General features: G+C 42.3%; 1 protein-coding gene across 2 annotated transcripts in view; it reads left to right on the top strand.

Moving 5' to 3' along the window:
• Positions 1-3,086: 3,086 nt before the first annotated feature.
• Positions 3,087-16,002, top strand: part of LOC108929814 (rho GTPase-activating protein 6-like) — a 55,881-nt gene continuing 42,965 nt past the window's right edge. The window contains exon 1 of one of the 2 annotated variants that reach the window (XM_018744646.2): positions 3,087-3,105. The gene's annotated coding sequence lies outside the window, so the exon portion shown is untranslated. Of the gene's footprint in view, positions 3,106-14,164; positions 14,203-16,002 lie in introns of those variants that run through there. The other variant, XM_018744632.2, reaches the window with a different exon arrangement.

The following is a 16,002-nucleotide window of genomic DNA, read 5'->3' as shown; positions in this document are numbered from 1 at the left end:
TAAAAAATATATATGTATGTAAAATAATAACAATAGTATCCGTTAGATCATAGTTTGTCCGAGGTGACATATACACATTAGAAAATCATTCATTTACTATTTGTGATATAACTTAACAATAGAAGTAATAATAATAATAATATATAGGTAAATGGGACAAGCAGTTCAGAAAATGTGAAGTATACTAGGTTTTTTCTAGCAGAAGCAAAGTACAAAGTACAGTAATTGCAACTAATTTTTGATAACTTTCAGACTGTCTTGCATAAAACAGTTAATCGGGCTTATGAACTTCAACAAAAGTCATTTGACTTGAATGAGGGAAACTGATAAGTTTTGAATTGCAGGTATTATACACAAGGTGGGTGCTGCGGTGCAGTGGATTTGGCAGGGTCCTGCTCTCTGGTGGGTCTGTGGTTCGAGTCCTGCTTGGAGTGCCTTGTGATGGACTGTTGTCCCGTCCTGGGTGTGTCCCCTCCCCCTCTAGCCTTGCGTCCTGTGTTGCTGCGTCGAGCTCCGGTTCGCTGTGACCCCCACTTTGGACAAGTGGCTTGAGGCAGTGTGTATGTGCATTACACACAAAACCAGCCTCAGTCCATATGCTCCCCTTAACAAGGTGTTACAACCCTTGCATCCCTTTTCTGCTGTGAATGGTTCCTCCAGCATCCTGTGGCAGGAGAACAGGTTCCAGTACCTGGCTGCCTTAGCTGGCCACTCCGTAGTTCTGTAAAGAGAAACATGGAGCATAAAATCCTCCTGCGACCCCATGATCTGAAGGGATGGATTCCTTTCGCAAAGTGTTGTACATCTGTAAAGAATCTTTCCAGCACAACTGGGTGTGAAATATTTTGAGGGGATGCGAGCAATGCAGGAAAATCTGATACCCTTTGGAGTTGCAAACTATTGCGAATTCAATTAGTGTCCCTGAATCAACACCATCCTCTGAAACAAAGTGGCAGCAGGACTTTGAGATTAGTCATGCTTTTAGTTTCATTTTGGAGTGAAAAGAAACTGATTTGTTAGCTTGAACTATAATGGTGGGTCTGAATATAAATTCCTCTTCTCGAACACTGAATCCCAAAGAATTTTACTCCTAAGCTTAATGGTCTGTGTGTAATGTGATATCTTTTCCAAATGTTCACAACAAATGTGCCTGTGACCTGTTTCGTACTTGATCTGCAAATCTGAATGCATAACACGATGGTTAAAGTCCAAGAGACCCAGATTTAGACCTTTACCCAGCCATCGTCATTGTGTGATCAGCCAAATTTCTCCTAACTCACATCCTCTGAAACCCCTTGTCCCATACCGGGTCGCGGGGAGCCAGGGCCTAAACCGGCAACACAGGGCATAAGGCTGGAGGGGGAGGGGACACACCCAGGATGGGACGCACCCAGGATGGGACGCCAGTCCATTGCAAGGCACCCCAAGCGGAACTCAAACCCCAGACCCACCTGATAGCAGAACCCAGTCAAACCCACTGCGCCACCGTGCCCCCTCTCCTAACTCACCATAAAATAATTTCACTGATTTACAATGCACAAAAATGAGATAATCTCACAGAACACAATTCTGAATGCAAAATCAAACACACACAGACACAAAACACACAGTGATAGTTCACCTTTGTTGGAAAGGATAGTAGTTCACCAAAATATCCACACGATCCATAAGTTTTACTTTGTAGAACCATTTTTTTTTTCCTTTTATTTCAATTCACACACACACACACTCACACACACTGGCTGAAGCCGCTTATCCTAACTGGGGTCGCAGTGAACCGGGGCCTAACCCAGCAACACAGGACGCAGGGTTGGAAGGGGAGAGGACGCACCCAGGACAGGACGCCAGCCCATCAGAAGACACCCCAAGCAGGACTCGAACCCCAGACCCTTCAGAGAGCAGGACCCGGCCAGAACCGCTGCGTCACTGCACCCTCATTATTTTAATTCAAGAGGCCAGAAATTTTTCAAAATTGAAAAAGTCTTTCCCTCAGGAGTGACCGCTCTCACACCGCATCACTAGGATTTTGATAAAGCTGCAGAAGACAGCTCCCAACCGCATGTGCAAATCTGTACAACAACAACAGCTGACCACCTCCACCCCATTATTCTACTCTCTTAACCTTCATCTACATTCGTCGCACACTTTGACTCAGAAACAGAGCCTTTTTGCTGTCATTTTACTTTTTGGATGCAAATACTGCAGGTATTTTCTACCTAAGCAGTCACCAGGTATGTGCAGTATCATTATATTGCTCATTGTTACTCCACGACAGCGGGAAGAAAAGTATGAGGGTGAAAATGAAGGAAGAATGGACACAGTGAGACACTGTGTCAATCTGAGCGACATGAGGGGTGATGCTCTGTCTGTGACACGCGAGAAGAGAGATAGATTGTAAAGATCCCTTCCCCGTTGGGCTCCTTCCAACCCCCCTCTTTTCCCGGGTTGTGTGTAAAGACACTGCGCCGCAGAGATGTCCTTTTTCGCACGTCCCCTCCTCCTGGAATCCGCCAGGAATAAGGAGCCATGTGGCATGTGCGGAGGGATGGAGCGCGTTGTTGGAGGGGCAGGCGCTCCATCATCGACCACGTCGTCTGTGTATTAGAGAGCAACCAGCGCGAAGTTCATCAAGGGGATCGCCGGGAGATGTCCGCGGCACAGGGGTTGCTCACGAGTATGTTCTCCTGCTCCTCTCCAGCATCCAAAATGAGCTTCAAAGCAAAGCTGCGCCAGACACGAAGCCTGGAGCCAGCGCTGATCAGAAACTGCGGGATCGACGGACCGGAGGCTTCAGGGGAGCTCGACCACCTGTCAGCCGGTCCTGGATCGGGAGATGCCGGCGGCTCCTCCGAAAGCCCCGTGCTCTCCAGGGCGCACAGGTTGAGGGCATCCTTTTGGTCTTACTCCAACCCTTCTTCTCCGACGCAACCGCCGCAGCAGCGCGTGAGCCTCCACTTCGAGTACGACGCGGGGCACGCGAAGCGAGGCGTCGCGTGGGACCTGTGGTTCCTCGCGCGGGGCCCCGCGGGCATCTCCCCGAGGAAGTGGCTCCAGAAGAAGGCGCACCATCCCGCGGATTCCTCGCGTGCAGCGTGGAAGTCAGAGGTAGCACTTTTTCCCACGTTCTCCGTAGTTGAACCCAAAAATCACTTCCAAAACATACTCTATTTGTAAAGTTTGGACACACCTACCTTGGGTTTAGGGTGAAGAAGTAAATTCACAGGCAGACCCTCTGCAGGGTAAAAACTTACGCATGACACATTTTTAATGCAACATTTCTGTTTTTTTTTTTTTTTTTTCGAATTCATACGCTTGGAATAAAAAAGTAAAACGAAACTCGTAAAAAATTTGACACCACGTTGTCGGGCACTTTAATCTTTTTACAGCTTCCAAATGTGACTTGAAAAGCCTTTTCCGAGCCACAAATTTACTGTAAAACAACCTGCACCTTGTTTACTGTCTGTGTAAACAAACATAGAATGGTTACAACGCTAACGTGCTTACGTTGCTTGATTTTTTTCTAGTCATTCCTTAACTATGTTGACTCCCCCGAGGCAAATTAAAGGCTATTATCATATGTGTGGTGTTTTACACCAAGAGCAAATCATTGAGAGTTTTGTAAAAGAAAGGTTCCTGCCAGCCTATAGCGTGTAAGTTGACAAAGGGTGCTTAATTGTCATTGGTCAATTCTTGATTGAAGCGGAAATTGGTATAGGCTGCACTGGCGTCTAACGCGGGCTTTTTGCGCGGGAGCTAAAAGGTTCCACGGAAAAACTGTGACACGAGCTGCTGCTGTTCCTAATAAACCCTTTCATTGTGCACTCAAAAGTGTTCCAGTGCCGTGTTTCCGTAAAACCTCCAAAGAACGGTGTACCTTCCTTTCGGACACCACAATATGGAAAATATTATCCACTGGGTGCTTTTTTTTAATTTATAATTATTTGTATATTGAAAACAATTTCAGTGAAGTTACTACACACGATGACATCAATACAAAATCTTCTGTTTGCTCTTTTTTTTAAATCGCAATTGTGGGATCAGGTGCTTGGTAACTTGATCTAAGGGTTTGCTGCAATGTCTGAATGTTCTCCATCTCTGGAATAACTGAGGGGAGAGAAATGTGTTAGACGTCCCATTCAGTTCCCATGAGAGTGAACTTCAGCAGGGCCAAACTCAACAACGTTGAAGTTAGTTCTCATGCCTCGCAGACCCTTTACAAAATGACTGATTGCCTCCAGTTGTTTCCCTAAACAGAACGTTCTGCGTAGGGAGGCCAGTGTTAGCGATTTAAAGGATTGTTTATTTTCTGCCTTTCCCCCCAACTTTTACATCCACTTTGTAAACATCATTGTCGTCGTTTTGTTGTTGATTTCTTGTTCTGTTTCCCAGAAGAAGAGAGCTGAGGAAATGCCGTGTTAAATATTGACTTCAGGAGGAGTGAAGTAAGTTGCAGACGCTATTTTTTTCGTCAGCAGTTAGCAAAACAAATACGCTGTGCAGTAAATATGCTCATAATCCGAGTTGTATGAAGACAGGTGTTTCTCCATTTAGCCTTGGCTGCAGCTCAGTGGTGGCAGCGTTGGTACTCTGGTTACAGTAGTGATTTAATTGATCACGGCTTTGTTGGCTCTCTCTTTCTTTCCTCATATGATAAACATTCACACAACCCTAGCGTGTCCTAAATCTTAATGTTGCTGCATTTTTGAACCTCGTTTTTCCCAAACTTACCATTTAACTGGGATGAGAGAAATGAGCACAGGCTAAATACCAGGAAAGACTTTATATATAATATCAAACAGCAGAACATCCAAAGTACAGTAAATAAAAAGTATAATACCAAACACTGTTGATTATGTAAACTATGCTTAAATGCCGGCCAAGAAAATCATCAAATTACGATTGACATCAGATTATGATTTCTCAGAAAAAAGAATGTCATAGTTCACGGATAGATATTTTAACTCTTTGTGGTATCTGCACTGTATAAAACTCCTGCATCCTAGCTGTAGATCAGAAAAAATAAATAGTTTATCTATCTTATTCAAAGCACAGTAGATCCTGAGTGCTTCTGATTGAAATATCTTTTAGGTTTATTTGTAACTCTGCTATGGGCTATCATTTTTGTCATTTGTTGAGCCAAAAAGTTAGCTATAAGTCTAGCATTTATCTACTCCAAGAGTCATACTTCAATTTTTCCAAAGTGAAAATATTTACTCACATGCAGTCATTTAAACAGTTCAGGCCAAATGTTCCAAACCATCTTTCAAAAAAGTGATGGTAAGTGTAAGCATTTTGGAAGAATGTGAAATTAGAATTTTTGCTATTACCATACTGAGGGTGGAGCCAGACATCTGGCCTACAGTATAAAGCACCACCCCTGATACAACAGGAGTGTCTATCCTTGTTAGCAGCACATTGTTTGTGTAAAGATGACATGTAAAACCAGGATAATCACGTGACATTGTTGATAGAAAACTTCACATTTATATACAGGTGCAAACTCCAGATCCCTGTCAATTTAGTACAAGAATAGACTAAGAATTATAATTTATAATAAAGAAGTCTTTCTTCAAAGCAGCACTGACTGTGGTATAATACCCCTGCTGACATGGTAAGAGAACCTATCTATCTTTTAATGCTCTGCTTAAACAAGTGGGTGTATTTCATTTCTTTACTCAAGGAATAACCAGTCTGACAAGATTTTATACTGTTAAAATGTACAGAACAGATAGTGACAGACCTGTGTTTTTTGTGCTGTGCTTAATAGATTTTTTTTAAAAGCTTTTGCAACTTATTCTTTCATTTAAGATTAGTCATGTTAAAGCTTTTGTTTATCAGCTGGCATTGACATTTTGATGTTTAGTATGGTTAAGTTTTCAAGTCTTGTCACTGTGCTTTTTCATGTAAATGTATGTTGGGATTTATCTTTGCAGATGAGCATTTTTTTTCATGCATATCTTGATTACATAAGCACGAGTGGTGCTTATTTAGCTTATTTTAAGGTGGAGTTTATTTAGCCCATTCATAACATATTTAAAAATGCTCATCAGTTAGTTTCACATTTTCTTTCTGTATACAGCATCATTACAGTTTTTTTAGTATCTGCTTCAACATAAAATTAATAATTGTGAAGGGTAACTTTGCTTAAGAAAAAACTCCAGTTACATTTGTTTTCTCATAGCAGATTTGACCCTGAATCTTCAACTGTATTTCATGGTTTTGCTAAAAAAAGTGTTTTCTGCTTTTCCATGTTGTTTGTCTTTTAATGAACAACTAATTAACTCTCTGGTAGTGAAACAATGGCAAATAGGTTGGTAATAAGGTAAGAAATTTGAACAATACATTAAATAACTTTAGATGGTACTTGCATTTTCTGGCTGCTTTTTTTATTCAGTTGTGGTCTACAGCATGAGGGTTGGAGAAGGTAATGTCAGCATTTGCCTGAAAGGAGGTTGTAACTGGCTTGTTTAATAAGTATAATCATCAAGGGATTTAAGGAGAACTCAACAAGTGTGTAAGAACATCTGTGCAGATGTAGCATATTTCAGCCTGGGGGAAGTGTATGTTTAGCTCTGCAGCAAGTAATTGTAATCGTGTTATTGTATTACAGAGGCCACATGCCAGAACGTTTATTTGTGCAGCTCTTTTTTCTGGATGACATAAATGGCAAAGTTATGAGGTGGGATTTTCATGAACAGGATGCCCTGTCTTGTGTTCATGATATATGACTCAGCACCTGTTCCCTTAACAAAACTTTCCAAAACATTTCAACATGTTGAACTGAAAACATAAGCAACATGAGTTTTTCAAGCCTAATTATAATTTCTGATGTTTTAATTTTCCTAATGTGTCTTCATACACAGACATCCTTATTAGAAGGGCTGCGGATTTTGCACATGTTTGTAGGGATCTAAATATACAGTGATGTTGCCTCCAAATGCTGAGGCCCATCCCATCCCTCTTCCAGTCCTAACTCTGAATGAAGTATATTGCTATTCATGCAGGTGCTCATTGTGTAGACAAACTCTGCAGAAGACTCTGGTTTACCTCGAGTTTCAAGGACTGTCTGCATCATGTGTGAAGAGGCATGGAGCAGACATATTCGTGGTGGCTGTATTTAAAGAGGCCTGTCCAAGTTTTGGGGGGCCCTTGGCACTTTTTTGGGGAACTTCTTTCACTTCAGTGTACCACACTAAGATGACCCAATCCACCCTGGTTATGCATCAGGCCGTCCTCATATCCAGGACATGTCTTCTGTTAAACTAAAACATTTGGCCAGTAGACTTTTATTATTTTAGAGCGGTCAACGTGGTGTCATCAGTGGGAGGTTTGATTCGATGCTGCCCTAGACTGTTGCCTTCTCCACTCCCTCCACTGCCCTCGACCTCCTTGGGTCACACAGCTGTAGTTCTCTTATAATGTGGACGATGCTGTGCCGTAGGGAAGGACAAATTCTTTTAGAACCTTCCTCATATGGATCACTTGCACATTGCTCCTAAACAGTCCCTCAAGACAGATACCCTGAAGAGACTAAAATAAATGTTACTGATGCAAATTAATCGACTGTTTGAGAAGAAATGCTGAGACATATTTTCTGTTCAACGTTTACAATTTCGTTTCCTCAGCCGGGCTCTGAGAGACCCCACAGACAAGGGAAAGCAGGTAATAGCTAAATTCTGCGGGCCAGCCAGCTCACTGCATGTGCTGCAGCACTACGTCCCTGCTCGAGGGTTGCTTATGTCGCAGTGGTTAAGAAACTTTACCTACAGCAAACAAAGGTTGTCCTGGGAGGCTCCACCTGTTTCCGTGATGGTTCCCTTGAGCAGAATGCTCAGTTTTGTTGAGGTTTTAGTCATTGAAGGGAGTAACTAATTTAATGAGCAATTCGGGTGTGAACTCATACAGACCTTGTAAAGAACTCTGACTGAGAATGTAATTATGTTTTCACATGGGCTGTCATCTTTCAAAAGTGTCTACTTACAGTTGGCCTTGACCAGTCAAAACTGTGGGGTGTTGATTCAGGCCAACAGTGTTTCAGCTCATTGTGAAAACCATCTGGTAATCCTTAGATTTGTTAAATATCTTAATATCAGAAAGAATTAAGTAATGAAGATACACCTATTGAAAGAGGACATTTCAGTAGGAAAGTGCTGAATCTTGGTAGTGCAAGAACTTGCATAAAATAGAGTATGTTCATTTACAACAATGCATTTTATAATATAGGTCCTAAAAAGCAATCACTCAAACTTCTTATGTTTGTTTTTGCAAGCTTCATCTTGCTTTACAAAGAGAAAAAAAACTGATTGCATTTAGTTGCTGTAATGAGTGCAGTGCTGTTGTTTCCCTTGAGCCTTGCTTGCTGCAACACATCTTTTGAAAATGATCGTCTTCTGCTCGGCTTGTTGCCAAAGTCCACGTTCTTGACTAATCAGTGAAATTGCAGTTTGGAAATGCAACACTTTCATTAACACAATCCTGCTCAAATAATTGAACGGTTGCTCAGGTAGACATTCGCCTTTGTCTGAAAAGAGTACATGCCGTTAGACGAAATTGTTGGAACACTCAATGCCTTTTTTTCTCCAGTGTCAAGGCAAATTTCCCAGAGTTCACAAATTAACCATGAACACCAGGATGACTTTAGCTGTGAATTGTGGGATGCTTTTGGCCCATAAGCTGTGGAATTTGGATGGTAGGTAAAGTCTGTACTGTAGCGCTTGCTCGGTTATCCCCATTCCTCCAATTATCTTATGAAGGGGCCCTGGGTTGACCCTTTTCAGCCATAAGACTACATTAACATATGTACATCTGGAGCTATTACTGCAGTGACAGGCCAACAGCAAGCCAAAAAAAAAAAAAAACCAAACTTACTCCTGGCCTGAAGCATTAAATATTTCCTAGTGTTCAGGGTGGACATTTAATTTCCTGCTATTCTAGTAGAAAAGCCAGTAGAATAAAATAAATAAATAAATAAAATAATAATAAATCGTGTGCGTTGGCTTGGCAGAAGGTTTAGAGGAAGACATTGTTCTTCCTCACTCCTTCATCCTTCATTGTTCCTCCTTACTCTCTGGTGAAAGAACACGAGATGTAAACCCTGAAAATTTGATTTAATGCTGCTTTAAGTTCATGCTCAGTGACATGGTGTCTCAGTTAAGTAAGCATCACATTTTTCTGTTTGGAAATCAGGTTAGCAGTGGAACTACAAGCTGAGAGAAACGCTCTCAGGAGTAACCGATTCTTTTCTTTCTTTCCTCTACGAGTGTGACTTCATGATTAAGAAAAAAAACACAGGATGGAATTTTACGTACCATTTAGAAGACTTTAGGCCAAAGCACAGTCTCTGGATTATTATTAATTCATCTGATGCTTTTCTCCAACATTACTTACAGTGCTGTTTATAGTTATAGTTATTTATTGATATACACAGCTGGATCTTTTCGCATTTACATTAAGTTAGCAGACACTTTTGTCCAAAGCAACTTCCAGTGAACTCTATGTAGTGTTATCAGTCCACACACCTTATTCACCAAGGTGACTTACACTGCTAGATACACTACTTATACTGGATCACTCATCCATACATCGGTGGAACACACTCTCTCTGTCACTCACACACTACAATATCCACTACAATATCTATAATACTTACAGTCACAAATTGACCTGAACAGCATGTCTTTGGACTGTGGGAGGAAACCCACTCAGACACAGGGAAAACATACAAAGTCCACACAGACTGAGTGGGGATCAAACCCACATCCTCTTGTACCAACTAGGGACTGTGAGACAGAAGCACTACTCACTGTGCCACCCAGAAATCAATCTCAACTTAATAAACTCAAGGATTACTGTATCAACTGAATAAACTCAAGGATTCTACAGTGGAGACAGGATTCGAACCTGGGTACCCTGAGCGCAAGGTGATGGCTGGAACCACTAAGTTACCTGCTGGCCTCTGCTGGGTCATTTTTATAGAATACCTGAATTTCTCTCATGCTGAAGAGAGCTGCTGCTGAGAGCGTCACCTGGTCAACAATGTGACTTTATAAATGCTTTGGTATGCATGCATTAAAAAAATAATTAAAATCAATAGAATTTTAAAAAAATAAAAAATTGAACTCATGTTTCCTTCTCATGGAAAAAAAATTGCTCTATAATCACTACTTCCATGCCACTTCACTTACAGGACATTTCTGAGGATTGTTTGGAATTCTTGCCCCCCGTACCCTGGACCCTGATGGAATGAATTTGTGACGCTGACCCCCCCACTTCACAGTTAGCTGAATCACAGTTATTTTCTACAGACTGCCTTAGCTCACCTTTAAAGTTTTAATAATACTTCAGCCGAAAAGTATGTGAGCGCAAAAGCGTAAACATTGCCGCATCTCAGATAGTCTCGACGAGTCGGTTCTCTTTTCGTCGCTGTGCCTTTGAGAGGGGCCACTCACTGTTGAGAAAATAAAGACAAAAGGTCTGACTGTCTTTATTTGGAAAATGGTGCAACATCACGTTTGCTGGTGGGGCCATGAAAAGCAAGGGCTCTGTTTTCTTGTATCGTGACCAGAGGACTAAAATATCATTTCATATCATTGGAGTTATTACTGCTCTCGTAAACCTTGTGGAATGCTCTTAACCTAGTTTCCTCCAGCAAGCATATGCGCGCTGAGTCCGGCCCGTCGCTGATGGAGTCTCAAGCAGCTGAAGCATTACGGAGTTCTGGGGCTTAATCACAGCTCATCCTGGGCGCTTGGCAGCAAGCAGAGCAGAACACAGCCTTGTCCGTGAAATGTTCATCTTGAGCGACCACTTTGTTTCCCTGTTGACACAAATCAGTTCTGGGAATTTCATTTCATTGAAATGAAGCGACCAGAAAACCATCCGTATGTGTGAACAATTTGGATTTTAGCATGTTCATATAATGACTTTGCTAATAACGAGAGCCTGTCTAAAAACAGTGCCATGTATATCTGTATGCACAATTTAGCTATAGGCCTATTAGAGATAGATAGATAGATAGATAGATAGATAGATAGATAGAAATTGAAAAGTTTTCTTTATATTTTTCTAATATTAAAATTCCCGTACACTTAATTACATTAACATTATGGGTGGTAGGTTTATAAAAAAAAAGCTCATACACACAATGTAACTGGGCACCATGTTCCAAGCAGCGAATATTCCACATTCTTTTTGGAGCTGATGTGTTTTTTTTTTTTTTTTTTTTTTAACATATTGGTACTTTCTAGAATGTTCTGGTGCCTTCTGGAATCTTCCAGTGGCTTAAAGTGTCACTCTAGAAGAACTAGTGCTACTTTTGTAATCGATAAACATTCACTTATCATAATCAACGTAAAACCCGACATAACTACCAACTTTATCATAATAGCATGCTGTGACCTTGGTAACACAGCGTTTCATATTAAAAAACATGAAATGCCTTAAGTCGTACACTCAGTTTGCCTTAAACATGTGCAATCACGTGTGAGCAGTGGAAGCATCAAGATATACTTAGGTTATTCCTCCCACCTGGGATTTTAACCAAGTGGTACTGATCTGCGCTTGGGGCCACCTGCCATGTCTAAGAGATAGTCATCGTAAGAGTTTCCGCTCTTGTGAGAGTTATACGGCGCAGCTGACGTTCGACTGTGAGCATCGGCAGAGAAGAGTGACGAGTGGCCTTTGAGGCTTGCGTTTAGTCTGGATGTCCCCGAAGCCGCGGGGGGTGCTCAGCCTCCCGTGGGTCTCGCACCTGGGCCAACCAGAGTACCAGGACAAATTGAAGCCGCTGCGCTGGATAGCGTCACACGGGTGACGGTCTCCCGGCACCCAGGCGACAAGAGGTAGTGGGCATAGCGAGGAGGGAAGAGGGCGCTCCAGCTGTGTGTGACAGGTGGATAAAGTTGAAATTCCAACCATGTGCTCTACCTACTCCCCTCAGGTAGACGGTACCGGAGCATCCGGTCCCGCACAAGTCGGCTGAGGGACAGTTTCTTTCCTCGGGACATTAGACTGTTAAATACGCAGGACTGAGACCAAAAATCAAATCCGCTGTTTTATTTCTCTGTATTCTTTGTACATACATATAGATAGTTCATGTTTATTATTTATTTATTTATGTTTCTGTTGTATATTTTGCGAATACAATTTGTATATATACTGTGTTTTAACGTAACTTATGACATACTCTCAATACCGCATTTTCTGGAGATGCACTAAAGATTTTCACTCTTCTCTACATGTTATGTTGATGATGATGTGACAATAAAGCTTGATTTGATTTTGATTTGATTTTATCCAGCTGTACTGGACTTTCTATCAATTAGAAAAAAATAAACAAGTAGCCTAAATAAGGATTTAATTAACTCATCTAAATCAGAGCTGTTTAGTTATTAGTGACTCCCTTGCCAGAAATTATTATATTAAGAGTTCAAGAGCAATAGAAACACCGTCTCAGTGAAGGATTTAATGAGCGTGAGGTAAAAATCAGACAGCCGGTAGCTTAGTGGTTACAGCCACTCCCTTTGAATGCGAAGGTCTCGGGTTGGATTCCCCACCCGTGGCTGCAGTACCCTTGAGCAAGGTACTTACCCTACATTGCTCCAGTAAAATTACCGAGCTGTATAAATGGGTAAATAATTGTAAGTAGATTCATGCTGTAAGTCACTTTGGAGAAAAGTGTCAGCTCAATGAATAAATGCATGTGAGTGTGCGATGGGCAGTTCTGATGTAAATGACACTGGTTGAAATATTAAAGTATTTATTATTCTTAATGGGAGGTTTAAAAAAAAGCTGTTTGACATTGTGGCGTGAGAACACCTTGACCAGATATGAAGCGCCAGTATTAATATGTGAATTGATGTAAATACGGATTTGCCAATACGCTTTTCAGTTCCGTTTACGCTGCAGAGCCTGAGATGATTTCACTGCTCTAACAGTGAATCTCGGTGGGCCGCAGCGCAGAAGAATAGACCGAACGAAAATGTGCCCGACATCTGGTTTGCATGAAGCAAGCCTCAGCTCCAAATTTCTCACAGCAGAAGAGCGTGACCTGATCTCCGTTCCCTGGCAACAGATTTCAGTTTTGAAAATAAGAAATAATATATTTCTTTTTCCTCTTGACTGTTTAACTCCTCTTTGCCCCATTTATAGATCTGGAGGAAAACAAAAGCAAATAAATGGTTGGCCTCATATGCAGTAGTTTGCAAACTGTGCACCTCAAGCTTCCAAGGGCAGGAAATTGCTGGCTGTAGAAAGTGCTTCCTTAGGGAGGCTGGGCTCTGGGTTATGATACCCCCCTGCAGAGCTGGTTGACAGAGCACCATGGGTGTTGGGGTACAGCTGGTGTGCATTCCGCACACCTCTGCCAAATGTCTGTAGTCGCCAGGTTATGTCACACCCGCCCCGGAAGGCCACTGGACGTGCAGGAAGTTATCCATTTTTACACGGCCCAAGAAGCACATTATGGCGATGAAGGCCATTGAATTTTTCTAAACTGCCAAATTACGTGTTTTTACTTTAAACTGCTCCGCCCGAACGAAATCGAAGCGTATAAAATATTTTTCCATGGTGCTAAATGCAAGACGCAAATCCCAGGGGAGGCGTACACAGCCGAGCGAGGAGAGAACGGATTCGGACATGGGAGCATACGGTATTTCTGAGATCGTCACGTGAGCAGGACTGCGGAGGGGTCAGACCCACAGCCGGAGCCTTTATCCTGAGCAATTTATAGTATTTATTCCCGATGAGTAAGTAGGCATTTTAGATGTATGGGGCAATTCAGGGTAAGTACCTCGATGACATCGTGGCAGCAGCAGCAGGACGTGGGGCTCGAACCGACAACATAAAGGGCATAAGCCCGTGTCCTCAGCAGCTACACCACCTGGTGCTTTGGGTTCGGCTGTGTTTCTGTTACGAGGTTTGCGAGGAAGTACCTGCTGCTCCGGGAGCCGATGCAATGTCACTTCAGACAATACGGACCACCCGGTGCCAAGGACATTTAAACGAACGCTGGTTATTTAAGTGCTTATATTTAGATGTTCCATTGTTGAGTGACGAGGAGCAGCCACACCCGTGCAGGACTTGAATGTTCTCTGTTGCATTTCATTTTGTGGGTGTGGACGTCTGATGTCAGTGCTGGGGCCTGTTCCCTGTTGCACAATCAATCCTTGGCTGATGGCGGTGCGGCTCACATGCTGGGTTTAGGTACGGAAACCTTTTTAAATAACTTGTTGCCTTAATTTTCTGGCTTTTGCCGTGATCGTTTTTGACACATTTCAGACGCTGATCACTGGAGGAGGGGTGTTATGTGTTATGGCTAGGGCATACGGCTTATATTGGCTTAATACATAAAGGATGCTTTAGGCTGAACGTATTTTGATTCTTGCATTTATTGCGCATTTATTTTTTAACATGGGACAAACAGTAACTGAGTGCATCTGCAAGTGTCGTAGAGACTCCTGAAATTGCCCGAATGCTACATTCCTGAGAAATCTTAGGTGCTGTTTTTGCTCTTTGTATTGGTGGTAATTGCGTTTCATTTCGGAGCTCTGCTCTGAGAATAATTCGACAAAAAATCAATGTTACCGTTTAGATTTTTTAAAAACTTTTTTTTCCCTCGCATTTAGAACATTTCTATTGCCCCTCAATCTCTGAAAAAACTGCGAGATGAACACGAGCCTTTATTTTTCCACAATTTGAAATCACTTCAGTTCTGTGGAAGATACACAAATAGCGCTATCAGAAAATGCAAATTCAAATATGAACGAACTTTTCCTGGGTTTCTTCGTGTTTCTCTTGTATGGCTATAGTGCCTTTTCTGTAGTGTGATGTGTGATTGCTCTGAAGATGTGTTTTGGAGGCGTCATTGCGTTGCCTGTTATTTACCATGGGGCTTGTGCCAGACCTGTAAAATGACAGGCTGTGTTTTTCAGGCTCTTGCAAAACACGTGCTGTGCTTCATATAATTAGTTTTTTTCTTGACACATTATTGAACTGAAACTCTTCTTTTCTCAGGAAGCTTTCTTCTTTAAGGAGGGTTAAACAATACTAGAGCACCAAGGAAATTTTTATATGTAATATGCTTCACTGCTCAAATGCTGACATGTTGCTCAGTGCTGACCACTAGTGGTGTCTTCTCGCATCGCGCATTCGGAATTCCTCTACCAGGAAGCGCTGCTGCACAGGCGAAGGCGGACAGCAGATGGCGCTCTTTGCCTTCTTACAAACGCCCTCTATAAAAAAAACCCCAGTCTAAAGGACTCAGCATTTTCTGTAAACCAGAATACAATATATTTACATATATACACATATGTAAGTATATATGTATGTATATAAATGTGTGTATATATTTATTATTAATATAAATTATGACGTGTGTGTGAATTATAAATATAAAGGGGTTGCGCTGACGCAGCGGGTTTGGCCAGGGCCTGCTCTCTGGTGGGTCTGGGGTTCGAGTCCCGCTTGGGGTGCCTTGCGATGGACTGGCATCCCGTCCTGGGTGTGTCCCCTCCCCCTCCAGCCTCGCGCTCTTGCCGGGTTAGGCTCCGGTTTGCTGCGACCCGGCTTGGGATCAGCAGTTTAAGACAGTGTGTGTGAATTAGAAATACACACACACACACACACACAAATCTCTTAAATTTGAACCGGACAGCTATAGGAAGCCAGTGCAGAGAAATGAGTAGAGGAGATACATGGGAACGTTCTCCAAAACAACTCTCAGTTATTCATAAAGCTGAGTACTCATACTGGAGCAATTTAGAGTAAGACCCTTGCTGAAGAGGGGAGTCAAACACGCAACCATTAGGGTCAAAGGCAACAGCTCTAACCCTTACACTACCAGCTATCCACCACAGGCTTTCCTTACCACAAGTTTCCCTTAACCCGCACACCGTAAGCATTCTCATCATACAGCTGAGTCTCTGGACCCCCTGCAGGTGTAAAGGTGTTGGAGGGTTCACTCACTTAATACCAGGATTCCTCTGGCGATAATCCAGTTGCATA

The sequence above is a fragment of the Scleropages formosus genome, chromosome 12 (assembly GCF_900964775.1).
Source record: "Scleropages formosus chromosome 12, fSclFor1.1, whole genome shotgun sequence".
NCBI classification, from domain to species: Eukaryota; Metazoa; Chordata; class Actinopteri; order Osteoglossiformes; family Osteoglossidae; genus Scleropages; species Scleropages formosus.
Note: the sequence above shows the minus strand (reverse complement) of the source record. Positions and strands in the feature narration are given on the sequence as shown.